Here is a 15,000-nt window from a genome sequence, read left to right as displayed (position 1 = left end):
ACAGAGCAAGAGACTCGGTGATGAAGAGAGTGGGCAGAAGACTCAACCGCCTCTCCTCCTCCCACGTGACTCAACGCTTGGGCCAATAGCGTTCCTTCACGCCAAGCCGTCACGTGACTAGGGTGTATATAAAAGGCGGATTCCTCGCCAGCCGTGCTTTTGACGGAAAGGGCAACGGGCAGAAAAAGAAGAAGAAAAAAACAACAAACGAAAACCCAAACAACTTTGGGTCTGGAAGCAAGTCTTCCTGCTGTTCCCGACCAAAGGCTGCTGCATCTTTCAGCTTCTTCCCCCTACTCCCCCGTTGTCTGGGGAAGGCCGAAGCTAGAGAGACGGACAAGGGAACAAGAACGTCTTTGTATTTTGTCTTTTTACCACCGCTTCCTACCAACTGGTGAGTTGTTTGGGCTTGTTTGAGGATGTTTGCTTTTTCTGCAGTTGTACTAGCAGTAGTAGTCGTAGTGGTAGAAGCTGTCGTAGTGTTTGTAGTGTTAGTAGTAGTAGTAGAAGCAGCAGCAGTAGTAGTAGTCGTAATAGTAGTAGGGGCTGTTTGTTTGCAGTTGTTAAAGAAGTTGCAGTAGAGGTGGTAGTAGTGATATTTGTTGTAATATTCGTGTATGTGTGTATGTGGTTTCGGTGTAAAACTCATTACTGGTCTCAAAAGAATAACTTTTCGTTCGGTTGCGTTCGTGTTGTGAGATGTTCCTTTCTAAATGTAAGGTTATTTTGTTAATATATTTTTTAAAGACAAGGGTATGTTCGTAAATTATTAGTTGAAGTGTTCTTTCTAATTGAAAAAAAAAGACTGCGGAAAAGACAAGACTAGTTTTCGGCTTGCATATTTGTTATATATGTGTATGTACGCGCGAAATTCCTTTCTAAAACTGAGACTACTTCAGTTCTGGTCTTTTTTGTGTATAACTTGTGTAAATTTCTTTCTAGAAAAACCGAAGATGGTTTGAAAGAAAACAAACTGATAGGTTGATTCATATGTGTGTAGTATATCTGACATTTTCTTTCTAAACAAGACTTTTTTTGGAAGGGTATGGTCTGGTTATTTCATGGAATTTGTTTCGCGCACGCGCACGCGCGTGTGTGACGTCTCTATCAAAGGATTTGAACTGGACTGCTTTTATATTATGAGTTTGTTTCATTGTGGTTATTTTCTTGGCATTGGTCACTGCGTTTCTTTCCCGAACGATGATTAGTTGGACTTGTATGAGTTGTTCGCGTTGTTTGTGTGTATTCATTCGTTTAGTGTGTGCTATGTCTTTTTGTCCTTTTCTTTAGAAGTAACGATTAAGTGTGGACCTAAGAAAAGGAAGCTTTATTTTAGCGTGGTTAACTTTGTTTTTAATTCTCTGTTGTGAAAGCAATTTTTCTTTTTTTCTTCTTGCTTCCTTTCTCCCTTCTTTGTTTCCCTTCTATTTCTATTCATTTTTTCTTTTTTCTTTCTTCCTTCCTTTACTTTTTTTTTCTCTATAGCAAGTAGATTATAATACCGAAAAAATAACCTTTTTTAAACCTGAATACGAGTCGTGTTAACTTTAAGAAGTCTTTGTTCAAAAGCATGTTTTGAAAAGGGAAAACACGTAAAATGGTACACTCTGGTTGAAAATGATAAAATGATAATTTTACGGTATTCGGAACATTCAGTTTCGTCAGTCAGTTAACTCTCTCCATACGAACGGCGAAAGAGACGACGCTAACAGCGTTTCACCCCAATTACCATCATCAAAATATTGCAAGCGGAAGGCTCTTATACTGAAGAGGTGAATGTTGACAAAGAATACCACAATTCTGACGGCGGAAGCTAAAGGTTGGGTCATTGAGACACCCACTGGACATCCGAGGGGTCCGTGTAGAGGAGAAGAGAGGACTGGCCGTACTGAGTGAGTTAAAGAATTTTTCAAACAGTATTTTGATGTCTGACCACTTCAGACAACAAAAAGAAGTGACCCTATTTTATAAATATCTTCTCTCACGACCATTTTTGTCTTCTCACTACTGCATGTTCTCTTTGATACAAGCTATACAAGGCAAGGCAAAAATATTTCGCGTGTCCCTTGCGGGAATTGAAACATGAATGTGGAGTGGTGGCCTAGAGGTAACGCGTCCGCCTAGGAAGCGGAGAGAATCTGAGCTCACTGGTTCGAATCGCGGTACAGTCGCCAATATTTTCTCCGCCTCCACTAAACCTTGAGTGGTGGTCTGGACACTAGTCATTCGGATGAGATGATAAACCGAGGTCCCTTGTGCAGCACGCACTTAGCGCACGTAAAAGAACCCACGGCAACAAAAGGGTTGTTCCTGGCAAAATTCTGTAGAAAAATCAACTTCGTTAAGAAAGACAAAATTGCACGCAGGAAAAAATACAAAAAAAAAAATGGGTGGCGCTGTCTGTGTAGCGACGCGCTCTCCCTGGGAAGAGCAGCCCGAATTTCACACAGAGAAATCTGTTGATAAAAAAAAGAGAGAAATGCATCTTTTACACACACACACCATATAAACAAAAATGTGATGTAAAAAAAAAAAAAGCAACCTACAAATAAGCTTACTGTAGCAAACAAGCAAACAGAAATCAACAAGTCAGTTTTCTTAAGAAATCGACTTACAACGCTAACAAACAAATATAAATCAACATGTCAATTTTCAATAGTACTTGACTGTTTTTCTCTATCAACAGACACGAATTTTTTCGAAAAAACAAAAAACAAACGTATAGAAAAAAAACCCCAAAACAAAAGGATTGAAATTTCAACAGTACTTATATTATTCCTTTTGTCATACCTAACGATCTTTAGGGCTAGTGCTGGGTGAAAAGAAACATTTGCATCGGCCTATCTCTGTTACCCTCATCAATAAAGATTTGTCTTGTGTGTTTTCTTCTTCTTCTACTTCTTCTTTGTCTCCCTCTGTCTCTTGCTCGTTTGCATTACCCCCTGTCCCCCCCCCCCCCCCCCACCCCCCCGCCCGACCCCCCACCCCGGCCCTCCGAACCAGAGAATCCAAAAGAAAGTCCTTAAAATGTGTCAAAACTGGAGCTTAATTTCAAATCCGTTTCCCCCGTGTCTTTTATTTCAATGTTTGCTTCTGTCCGCCTCTTCCTCTGTCTCTGTACTGAACCCGCACACAATTAACATCTCTTGTCTTTTTTTTTTTTAATTTAAATATTTTTATTTTTTCTCCATTAAACATGCGAAGGTAACGAAAACAGGAAATACAAGACCTCACAAGAAAACCTGAAGCTTATTCTATCAAGTTTGGAGATAAGAGGGGGGGACAAATCCTCATCAGTTTTTTTTAACACAGTGATCACCAGGTGGTGTTTCATTTTGTTAATTCCATCATCAATCAGGATTGGAAAAAAAACAAACAAACCATTACCCACACCTGCAGTGTATTATGTTTGAATAATCCTGCAAAAAACAAACGAACAAACAAAAAACAACAGCAACAACAAAACAACAACCCAACTTTGCCAGATGCATTGTATCTCGCAGACCTGTCTTCCGGTATCTCCATGATTAGCATTAACCGAAAATGCAATAACGGTTTTAGAGTATCTTTAAAAAAAAGAAAAAAAAAAAAGAAAAGAAAAAAGATCTGAGTCATTTAGGAAAAAAAAAGAAAATAAAAAAGAGAAAAATGATGGCTGGGTAAAACCATGTAAAAAAAAAAGAAAAAAAAAAAGAAAAAAGAAAAAAAGCAAGCTAGAAACAACAGAGGGAACTCAGAACTGAAATGATTTAAATCATAAGGCCATAATTTTTCCCGTGTCATGAAGATGACGAAACGTAATACATAATGTGCAAGACAACAGATAGATATATAGATAGATACATTGAGAGAGAGAGAGGTGTGAGACAAAGAGAGGAGGGGTGGGAGAGAGTGAGAGAAGAGAGGGGTGAGAGAGAAGAGAGAGGTGAGAGAGAGAGGAGAGAGGGGTGAGAGAGAGAGAGAGGGTGAGAGAGAGAGGAGAGAGAGGGGTGAGAGAGAAGAGAGGGGTGAGAGAAAAAAAAGGGGGGGTGAGAGAGAGAGAGAGAATAACATAAGTACTGTTGATGATACAACAAATGACAAATACTACGGTAAATTAACGAACGGGGGAAAAAAATGGTAAGGAATGAAAAGAAGCGGAAAGCTAGAGAGAGAGAGAGAGAGAGAGAGAGAGAGAGAGGGGAAGAGCACAGAACCTGTTTACATCATATCAAATATACGATGACAATTCTTTTAGGAACACAGGGACAGCATACCAAAATCTAAAGAATTAAAAAAAAAAAAACTGAGAAAGAAAGAAAGAACAAAACGCCACAAAAATTCTGTAGAAAAATCACACTCTTCTCTCTCTCTCTCTGCCAGCAATCAGTGCCACACCCTCCCGCATACGGAGTGATGGCCTAGAGGTAACGCGTCCGCCTTGGAAGCGAGAGAATCTGAGCGCGCTGGTTCGAATCACGGCTCAGCCGCCGATATTTTCTCCCCCTCCACTAGACCTTGAATGGTGGTCTGGACGCTAGTTATTCGGATGAGACGATAAACCGAGGTCCCGTGTGCAGCATGCACTTAGCGCACGTAAAAGAACCCACGACAACAAAAGGATTGTTCCTGGCAAAATTCTGTAGAAAAATCCACTTGGATAGGAAAAATAAAACTGCACGCAGGAAAAAAATACAAAAAAAGAAAAAAAAGGGTGGCGCTGTAGTGTGTAGCGACGCGCTCTCCCTGGGGGACAGCAGCCCGAATTTCGTACAGAGAAATCTGTTGTGATAAAATGAAATGCAAATACAAATAGATCGAAAAAAATGTGAAAGCCAAAAATATTCGCAACAGCAATATTATCGAAATTACATACGCATACAAGAAATAATTTAAAAGCAATATTATCGAAATTACATACGCATACAAGAAATAATTTAAAAGCCGAAATATTCGCAACAGCGCCATTATCGAAATTACATACGCATGCACGAAACAAAGCATGATAGAGAGGAAGAGAGAGAAATTATAAGCACGAGAGAGAGAGAGGTGGGGTGGGGCTTTCACAATTGGCTCTACGTGCGGATATCTCGATATTTTCAGGATCGTGAGTCACATATTAATGTAAATCTATAAGTTCGAGAACTGCTCAATAGCTTGATCCAAAGTCGCTGGACTTTTTTTTGTTTCGCGTGTGCTTTTGTAACACTGTACTGCTTGGAATATGGATTTTTTTTTTAGGCCATACTTTTTGGAGTCAGTGGCGTTTTACTTAATTAAAGTATGTGAGTGTGGGAAGATTTGTTTTTGGCCAAACGTTTAGAGTAAGGGTTGTTTATTGTATGCGAGCGTGCAAAGATTAATGTGCACTGATAATGTGACTGACGGGCGGTCCAGGATAAAAATCCCACGTTCGTGAGTTGTGACACGTTCTGGTGTTTCATTTTTGTTTCCTATTCTCCCTCAGACTCTGAATTGTCTTTTGTTTGTTTTTTGTCTGAGTTCGGCATTCACTTTGCACACGTAAAAGAACCCACGAGAGTAAGACGAACACTTACCCCTGAAAAGTTTCTCGAAAACAAAAGTTCGAGGGGAGGGATTTTAGCTGTGACGTGAGAGTATCAAAAACTACGACAGATTAATAATAATAATGATGATGATCTTCTTCTGCGTTCGTGGGCTGCAACTCCCACGTTCACTCGTATATACATGAGTGGGCTTTTACGTGTATGACCGTTTTTACCCCGCCATATAGGCAGCCATACTCCGCTTTCAGATGTATCCGAACAACGCAAACTAGCAGTTTCTAAATAAATCCCGAACAACGCGAACTAGCAGTTTCTTAACATCTCCCGAATAACGCGAACTAGCAGTTTCTACACATCTCCCGAATAACGCGAACTAGTAGTTTCTAAACATCTCCCAAACAACGCGAACTAGCAGTTTCTAAATAAATCCCGAACAACGCGAACTAGCAGTTTCTAAACATCTCCCGAACAACGCGAACTAGCAGTTTCTAAACATCTCCCGAACAACGCGAACTAGCAGTTTCTAAATAAATCCCGAACAACGCGAACTAGCAGTTTCTAAACATCCCCGGAACAACACGAACTAGCAGTTTCTAAATAAATTCCGAACAACGCGACTAGCAGTTTCTAAACATCTCCCAAACAACGCGAACTAGCAGTTTCTAAATAAATCCCGAACAACGCGAACTAGCAGTTTCTAAACATCTCCTCCGAACAACGCGAACCAGCAGTTTCTAAACATCTCCTCCGAACAACGCGAACTAGCAGTTTCTAAACATCTCCTCCGAACAACGCGACTAGCAGTTTCTAAACATCTCCTCCTAACAACGCGACTAGCAGTTTCTAAACATCTCCCGAACAACGCGAACTAGCAGTTTCTAAACATCTCCTCCGAACAGCGCGACTAGCAGTTTCTAAACATCTCCCGAACAACGCGAACTAGCAGTTTCTAAACATCTCCTCCGAACAACGCGACTAGCAGTTTCTAAACATCTCCTCCGAACAACGCGAACTAGCAGTTTCTAAACATCTCCTCCGAACAACGCGACTAGCAGTTTCTAAACATCTCCCAAACAATGCGAACTAGCAGTTTCTAAATAAATCCCGAACAACGCGAACTAGCAGTTTCTAAACATCTCCCGAACAACGCGAACTAGCAGTTTCTAAACATCTCCCGAACAACGCGAACTAGCAGTTTCTAAACATCTCCCGAACAATGCGAACTAGCAGTTTCTAAACATCTCCCGAACAATGCAAAATAGCAGTTTCTAAACATCTCCCAAACAACGCGAACTAGCAGTTTCTAAACATTTCCCGAACAACGCGAACTAGCAGTTTCTAAACATCTCCCAAATAACGTGAACTAGCAGTTTGTAAACATCTCCCGAACAACGCGAACTAGCAGTTTCTAAACATCTCCCGAATAATGCGAAATAGCAGTTTCTAAATAAAACCCGAACAACGCGAACTGGCAGTTTCTAACATCTCCGGAACAATGCGAACTAGCAGTTTCTAAACATCTCCTGAACAATTCGAACTAGCAGTTTCTAAACATCTCCCGAACAACGCGAACTAGCAGTTTCTAAATAAATTCCGATCAACGCAACTAGCAGTTTCTAAACATCTCCCGAACAACGCGAACTAGCAGTTTCTAAACATCTCCCGAACAACGCGAACTAGCAGTTTCTAAACATCTCTCCAAAAACGCGAACTAGCAGTTTCTAAACATCTCACAAACAACGCGAACTAGCAGTTTCTAAACATCTCCGGAACAACGCGAACTGGCAGTTTCTAAACATCTCCCAGACAACGCGAACTAGCAGTTTCTAAACATCTCCCGAACAATGCGAACTAGCAGTTTCTAAACATCTCCCGAATAATGCGAAAAAGCAGTTTCTAAATAAACCCCGAACAATGCGAAATAGCAGTTTCTAAACATCACACAAACAACGCGAACTAGCAGTTTCTAAACATCTCCCGAACAACGCGAACTGGCAGTTTCTAAACATCTCCCGAACAACGCGAACTAGCAGTTTCTAAACATCTCCCGAATAATGCGAAATAGCAGTTTCTAAATAAACCCCGAACAATGCGAACTAGCAGTTTCTAAACATCTCCCGAATAATGCGAAATAGCAGTTTCTAAATAAAACCCGAACAACGCGAACTGGCAGTTTCTAACATCTCCGGAACAATGCCAACTAGCAGTTTCTAAACATCTCCCGAACAACGCGAACTAGCAGTTTCTAAACATCTCCCAAACAACGCGAAATAGCAGTTTCTAAACATCTCCCGAACAAAGCGAAATCGCAGTTTCTAAACATCTCCCGAACAAAGCGAAATAGCAGTTTCTAAACATCTCCCGAACAATGCCAACTAGCAGTTTCTAAACATCTCCCGAACAATGCCAACTAGCAGTTTCTAAACATCTCCCGAACAACGCGAACTAGCAGTTTCTAAACATCTCCCAAACAACGCGAACTAGCAGTTTCTACACATCTCCCGAATAACGCGAACTAGTAGTTTCTAAACATCTCCCGAATAGCGCGAACTAGCGGTTTCTAAACATCTCCTGAACAACGCGAACTAGCAGTTTCTAAACATCTCCCAAACAACACGAACTAGCAGTTTCTAAACATCTCCCAAACAACGCGAACTAGCAGTTTCTAAACATCTCCCGAACAATGCGAACTAGCAGTTTCTAAATAAAACCCGAACAATGCGAACTAGCAGTTTCTAAATAAGAGAGAGAGAGAGAGAGAGAGAGAGAGAGAGAGAGAGAGAGACTTTTTCCTAGACAGTTGTGTGTGTGTGTGTGTGTGTGTGTGTGTGTGTGTGATATTTATATATTTAAGTGTGATACACCATAATGTTTGCAGTTTTGCAGTCGTTGTGAAGAGACCTGAGCGTTAGAGGTCGCAAAACATAAATTTACCTTGTTGTTGCTTTAGCTATGGTTATTATCATTATTAATCATTATTATTATTATTATTAGCAGCAGCAGCAGCAGTAGTAGTAGTAGTAGTAGCAGTAATATATCAACAGCACCTACAATAACAATGGTAATAAAAACAAACATCCATATGGAGAAACAACTGCTGATCATCATCATGATGATGGTAATGCGAAGCCGTAACGTAAGACAGCATCATCATGAGCACACACACACACACACACACACACACACGCAGACACACAGACACACACACACACACACACACACATTCACACACACACACATACACACACACACACCACATACACAAACCCCCCCCCCCCACACACACACACACACACACACACACCAGACACCGACCCGATGACGTCAGTGCGGTCAATGCGGTCAGGGGCTATCCAATTAATTAATCAGTCTCCCTTCGTGGCTGGTCTCCGTTCACGTGGCCGTCCACGAATGAAGTCCAAAAAGCACGTGACATGGTCTTTTAATGATCGTTAGTAGCATGCATCATTGTCTGTTTCTTACGATGTCATCGATACTGTCATTATCAGTCAACAAGAATGTCATCGGTATTGTCATTATCAGTCAACAAGAATGTCATCGGTATTGTCATTATCAGTCAACAAGGTCATGGATACTGTCATTATCAGTCAACAAGAATGTCATCGGTATTGTCATTATCAGTCAACAAGAATGTCATCGATACTGTCATTATCAGTCAACAAGAATGTCATCGATACTGTCATTATCAGTCAACAAGAATGTCATCGGTATTGTCATTATCAGTCAACAAGAATGTCATCGATACTGTCATTATCAGTCAACAAGAATGTCATCGGTATTGTCATTATCAGTCAACAAGAATGTCATCGATACTGTCATTATCAGTCAACAAGAATGTCATCGATACTGTCATTATCTGTCAACAAGAATGTCATCGATACTGTCATTATCAGTCAACAAGAATGTCATCGATATTGTCATTATCAGTCAACAAGAATGTCATCGGTATTGTCATTATCAGTCAACAAGGTCATCGATACTGTCATTATCAGTCACCAAGAATGCCATCGGTTTTGTCATTATCAGTCAACAAGAATGTCATCGATATTGTCATTATCAGTCAACAAGGTCATTGATCAGTCAACAATCATCGGTATTATTATCAGTCAACAAAAATGTCATCGGCATTGTTATTATCAGTCAACAAGAATGTCATCGATATTGTCATTATCAGTCAACAAGAATGTCATCGATACTGTCATTATCAGTCAACAAAAATGTCATCGGTATTGTTATTTTCAGTCAACAAGAATGTCATCGATATTGTCATTAAAAGTCAACAAGAATGTCATCGATACTGTCATTATCAGTCAACAAGAATGTCATCGGTATTGTTATTATCAGTCAACAAAAATGTCATCGATACTGTCATTATCAGTCAACAAGAATGTCATCGATATCGTCATTATCAGTCAACAAGAATGTCATCGGTTTTGTCATTATCAGTCAACAAGAATGTCATCGATACTGTCATTATCAGTCAACAAGAATGTCATCGGTTTTGTCATTATCAGTCAACAAAATAGAACATACTTTGAGGATTTTTTTGTAGCATTGTTTCAGTTTGTTTCTCAAGAAGGCGCCACTGCCTTCGGACAAAATCCACGTTATAGGCACACCACATCATGCCACACCACATCATGCCATACCACATCATGCCATACCACATCATGCCAGGCAGATGCCTGACCAGCAGCATAACTCAACGCGCTTAGTCAAACTTTGAATGCATGTATATATAATTTATATAATTGTGTGCCTATCACTGAGAGTGGACTTCCACATAATGATTTTGCCAGAAGTACAACCCTTTCGTTGCCATGGTGTTCATTTTCAGTGCGCCAAGTGTGTGCTGCACACGGGGAATCTCGGTTTATCGTCTCATTTGAATGAATATTTTGTATTTGTATTTCTCTTTTTTATCACAACAGATTTCTCTGTCTGAAATTCGGGCTGCTCTCCCCAGGGAGAGCGCGTGGCTATACTACAGCGCCATCCATTTTTTGGGTATTTTTTCCTGCGTGCAGTTTTATTTGTTTTTCCTATCGAAGTGGATTTTTCTACAGAATTTTGCCAGGAACAACCCTTTTGTTGCCGTGGGTTCTTTTACGTGCGCTAAGTGCATGCTGCACACGGGACCTCGGTTTATTGTCTCATCCGAATGACTAGCAGTCCAGACCACCACTCAAGGTCTAGTGGAGGGGGAGAAAATATCGGCGGCTGAGCCGTGATTCGAACCAGCGCGCTCAGATTCTCTCTCGCTTCCTAGGCGGACGCGTTACCTCTAGGCCATCACTCCACTGTAATAGACGCTCAGTTTGATTTTTTTTTTTAAAGTCAAACTTGGGAGAAAAGGACGAGATCGGGATTCGAACCCAGACCCTCACGGACACTGTAATTGGCAGGTGAGCATCTTCACCATTCTGCAACCTTTCAGGTGATACTTATATGGCGTGCTGTCTTCGGTCAGAAAGCAGCAAACTGTAGGCAAGAATTGTGTATACTTACGCACGCACACACACACACACACACACACACACACACACATACACACACACACACACACACACACACACACACACACACATACACACACACACACACACACACACACACACACACACAGGTGGCTTACGATGTTATATTTTATTGGAACAGCAGAAAACGGATAAACACAGAGACCCCCCACCACCCCTACATTAAAAAAAAAAGAAAAAAAAGAAAGAAAAAAAGAAGATAAAATAAGATACACAGTAAAGGAACGGAATCATATGCTGTCAACAAATGTGAATGATTCTCTAATAAACCCGGATACATGAAACAAACAAACAAAACCCCAAAAAGGATACTCATTACCATCCATACCCGACAAACGTTTCTTTGGTGCAACAATAGATCCCATTCATGCTTCTCTTCACACAGGAAGAAACACCACCAACAACAAAAAATAATAATAACATAAAAATAAATAAATAAATACACACACACAAAAAGAAGTGGGTTTTTTTGTTTTTTGTTTTGTTTTTTTTGTTCCAGAAGGAAAAAATAAAACAACAGGAAAGTTTTCTCAACTTGGAAGAGAAAGATTTCGAAGCAGACCCCCTTACATGTTTCCCTTCACACCGGAAGTCACGACAAAAAAGCGTAACAACCTAAAAATAACACACAAACAGAAAAAGACGCCAGAGAATTGTTTTCCAGGAGGAAAAAAAAGAAAGGTTTTTTTTTTTTTTTCAATCTGGAAGTGAGGGATACAGTTATTCTAAGCGGGGAAAAAAAAAAAGTTTCACGAAGAAAAGGGGAAAAGAAAAGTTTCCTATGTATCGCATGATTTGCAGGGGAACCAATTTCAAAGTTGTCTGCGTTCGAAAATTGTACCACCCACGTGCACCTGTGTCGGAATTTTTCATGTTTGTTTTGTTTTGAATTTTTTTTGTTTTTGCTGTCGTTGTCGTTGCTTCAGAGGTGTCTTTTTTTTTTCGACAGTTGTCACGCCTCTCCTGTGGTTTCGAACTAAAAAAAAAAAAAAAAAAAAGTATTGTTCAAACCGCAGTTAGATAAATGACTTAAATTACGTACTCGGAATAAAATTTAAAAAAAGAAGACTCGAGGAAAGATAGATGGAAAAAAAGATTGATTGATTGAATCTTTAATGGGTAAAGAATTAAGCGCAGTAAAGGCAATTCTGCCCATTTAACGACACAAAACAAAAAAATAAAGAACGACACAAATCACTGGGGAAAAAAAGAAACAAAATGAAATAATAAGAACGACGAATAAGAATAGTTACTGGAATAGTCTATTAAAAGTAACAAAGCAATGAAAAGAACAAGTGGTACATTATGTATGTACGTACGTACGTAAGTACTTCTACACGAATCTGTGTGGGATATCTGGATTAGTAAATCATTTAATTGATCGCTCCGAATATATGAATATACCTGTGCCTCTTCTTGTCACAGTTTAATCATTCACAAATATCTCTCTCTCTCTCTCTCTCTCTCTCTAATATATATATATATATATATATATATATATATATATATAATTATACAGAAGGCGAATTCCATAGCAAGAGAAAGGTTACGCGTCCGCCCAGTAAGCGAGAGAATCTGAGCGCACTGGTTCGAATCCAGCACAGTCGCCAGTATTCCCCCCCCCCCATCCCACCCCCACTTCCACTAGACCTTGAGTGGTGGTCTGGACGCTAGTCATTCGGATGAGAAAGATAAACCGAGGACCCATGTGCAGCATGCACTAAGCGAACATGAAAGAACCCACGGCAACAAAAGGGTTGTCCCTGGTCAAAATTATGTAGAAAAATCCACTTCGATAGGAAAACAATTTACAAAAAAAACAAAACAAAAAACCCCGCAAAAAACAAAAACAAAAAAACAAAAGCTGCAGGCTGGAGAGAGTTAAAGTTCACTGTTAGTCACTACAGTACAGTCTTTAGTAGCTCTTCGTTTTCCACTACTCACTACAGTCATCCCACCACCTCTTCCCATGTACCCCACGTCTCATCTCCAATGCGCACATACACCTTTCACCACTGTCTAATATCACTTAACAGTGAAAAGACGTTAACTCTCTCCATACGAACGGCGAAAGAGACGACGTTAACAGCGTTTCACCCCAATTACCACCATCAAAATATTGCAAGCGGAAGGCTCTTATACTGAAGAGGTGAATGTTGACAAAAGAATACCACAGTTCTGACGACGGAAGCTAAAGGTTGGGTCATTGAGACACCCACTGGACATCCGAGGGGTCTGTGTAGAGGAGAAGAGAGGACTGGCCGTACTGAGTAAGTTAAACCAAACAAAACTAAACACACACACACACACACACACACACACACACACACACACACACACCGTGAAATTGAAATCCTTTAATCACACCATTTTATCATTAAAAGCAAGGCCCAAGTAATTCTCAACCGCAAGCAGACTCAACCGATTTATGTTCAGCGACAAATGGAGCGAAAACTCGTGGCCACAAGGGAGGAAATTGCTCCCTTTCGTCTCGGCATAATCTCCCCTGATTTTAGTGGGGTTTTTTTTGTTTTTGTGTTTTTTCTGTTTGAACTTTGGAAGATCTTCGGCCTTTACGTCAAACTCTGTCACTTTCAAGTATTAGCTTGTTGGGTTTTTGACAGACGGATGAGAGATCTTGATAGAGAGACAAAGAAGGAAGAGGAAGATGTAGAGAGGGGATGGTGGTGAAGAGGTGGGGGGGGGGGGGTCAAGGGGTGGGGGGTGGCGGCGGAAGTGAGCGGGATTCCGAAGAAAAAGAGAAAGAGAAACACACGGTGAGTAAATTAAAAGCGATGATGAAGATTATGATGATAAAGGATCATGATAACAACGGCGACGACGACGACGACGACAACCGTGGTGACGATGACGACGACGACGACGATGACGATGACGAAGAAGAAGACCAAAACCTGGAAAACGATGGAAAAGGAAGAGGAGAAGGAGAAGAGAAAGGAGAGAGATGTGTGTGTGTGTGTGTGTGTGTGTGTGTGTGTGTGTGTGTGTGTGTGTGTGAGTGAGGGAGGGAGAGAGAGAGAGAGAACACAAACAACGACAGAGCAATAGACCCGGAAACGCACACACACACACACACACACACACACACACACACAGATAGAATGAGACTTAGAGAAACAGAGATAGACCTAGAAACACACACACACACACACACACACACACACACACACACACACACACACACACACCAGATGTAACAGGGTGAAATTGTTCTCTTTGCCCCGCAGAGAGAGAGAGAGAGAGAGTGCACGTTTATGACCCGTGTTAGCTTTAGCATCATAACTTCACGTGCAAAATAATAATCATGTAGGGTGGATGTGCTGCATCTTGATATGTTTTTACGAAGTGAGTTCTCCTACCCTTTCCTTGTAGAACCAATATCATCAGTTCTCAGTTAGCTTTAAAAGAGAACAGGCAACAGCAGTGTGTGTGCGGGCCTCTGTCAACCTGATAGGGTGAGTGAAATATATCATACTTTACAGTAAACATTTCTAGCATTGAGAAATTGATACCAAAATGTAAATGCTATTTGTATTTCCTTATTGATAATATTCTATCAGTTTACTTTGAGTTTAGATGTTATGCATTTGAACGGATTTGCAATTATTTCGAATAACTGAGTTAATCTTAACTGAAATGTAACCTCAACTTACGTTTTGAAGTTTCTAGGATTTATATAAATATCTTTAAGAAATTAGACAATTTCGAATCGAGAAGCAATTGCTCATTTCAATTAATGGGATAGTTTAGTCTTATCACACGTTTGTAACAATTGTAGATTCATGTGAAATATTTGGTAAAGTGATGTTTGGAGTGAATGAGTGAATGAACGTAGACTGACATTACTGTACGCTTGCTTACGAGAACTTTGTTGTTTTGTCCACAGGGTAATCATTTACTTACTTATTTATTTC

General features: G+C 40.4%; 1 protein-coding gene across 2 annotated transcripts in view; it reads left to right on the top strand.

Moving 5' to 3' along the window:
• Positions 1-201: 201 nt before the first annotated feature.
• LOC143286428 (uncharacterized) overlaps positions 202-15,000 on the top strand; it is a 79,501-nt gene continuing 64,702 nt past the window's right edge. For both annotated transcript variants that reach the window (XM_076593989.1, XM_076593988.1), the window contains exon 1: positions 202-394. The gene's annotated coding sequence lies outside the window, so the exon portion shown is untranslated. The remainder of the gene's footprint in view (positions 395-15,000) is intronic.

This window comes from Babylonia areolata, chromosome 10 (assembly GCF_041734735.1).
Source record: "Babylonia areolata isolate BAREFJ2019XMU chromosome 10, ASM4173473v1, whole genome shotgun sequence".
NCBI lineage: Eukaryota > Metazoa > Mollusca > Gastropoda > Neogastropoda > Buccinidae > Babylonia > Babylonia areolata.
Note: the sequence above shows the minus strand (reverse complement) of the source record. Positions and strands in the feature narration are given on the sequence as shown.